This window comes from Monoraphidium neglectum (genome assembly GCF_000611645.1).
Source record: "Monoraphidium neglectum strain SAG 48.87 unplaced genomic scaffold scaffold00602, whole genome shotgun sequence".
NCBI classification, from domain to species: domain Eukaryota; kingdom Viridiplantae; phylum Chlorophyta; class Chlorophyceae; order Sphaeropleales; family Selenastraceae; genus Monoraphidium; species Monoraphidium neglectum.
The window spans coordinates 1-1,069 of record NW_014013026.1 but is presented as its reverse complement, the minus strand read 5'-3'; positions in this window follow the sequence as shown (position 1 = coordinate 1,069).

Sequence of the window (1,069 nt, the reverse complement as noted above, 5' to 3'; positions counted from 1 at the left end):
CCCCCGCCGCGGGCGGCGCGGGGCGGGCGGGTGATGCTCATGGCGCGCACGAAGGAGGCCGCGGACTGCAGCGCCGGCGGCGGCTGAGGGGCCGGCGGGCGCAGGAGCTGGGGGCGGTTGGGTGCGGGCGGCCACGGGCGTGTTATGGGCAGTACACCGAGGGGAAAGGCGGATGGCAGCACTGCCAAAGGTTGCAGGCTTACTGACTTGCATGGCCGACACGCTTTTCACCGGGTGCGGCGCGCCTTCCGGCTGCCGCCGGGGCTTTACATGCACCCCACCAACCAGTGAGCCCCGCAAAAGCATTCCGAGCCCAGCTTCTCTTTGCAGAGCGCTCCCGACGCTCCAAGCTGTCCGTATTCCCCCTCCTTGCCAGCCTGCTGCCGCGCCCCGAGCCCCGTTCTCACCTGCGCCTGCGCGCCCGCCGGCAGCCGCGCCCTGACTGCGCCTGCCACCCCCGGCAGCTTCGCCTCCGCCTTCCCCACAACCCCGACGCCCGGCGCCACGCGGCCGCCCTTGCCCCTTGGCGGGTCTTCCGGGAAGCTTCTGCCCCCCAGGCTGCCTAAATGGACCACCGCCATGTCCACCGGCTGCCCCGACCCTTTGAACGTGAACTTCCCGGTGTGGACGACCACGATCGTGTCGTCCTCGGTGGGAAGATGCGGGGCAGCTGCCGCCCCCGCCGCCGGCCAGGCAAGCTGGCCCGCTTCCGCGGCGGCGGCCCCCGCGGCGGCGCCGCCGCCGTCGGCCGCGCCGGAGGCGGGCAGCGCTGGCGGCGGCTCCCCCGCGGGCTGCCCGTTTGTGAAGTGGCTCCCCAGGGGGGGCGACGTGCCGGAGTGCCGCCGCGGGCTGCCGCCCTCGCTGACGGGTGCGAGCGCAGAGGGCACGCGCCAGTCAGACGGCGGGGCCGGTGGCGAGCCTGAGGACTCGGGGATCCGCCATGGCGCCCCGCCCTCACCAACAACCCCCGAGGCGCCGTCCAACTCCCCGCCGCGCAGCGCCGCGCCGCCTGGCGCGGCCAGCGGCTGCGGAGGCGCTGCGGCGGGCACGGCGCCGGGCGCGTCGGCGC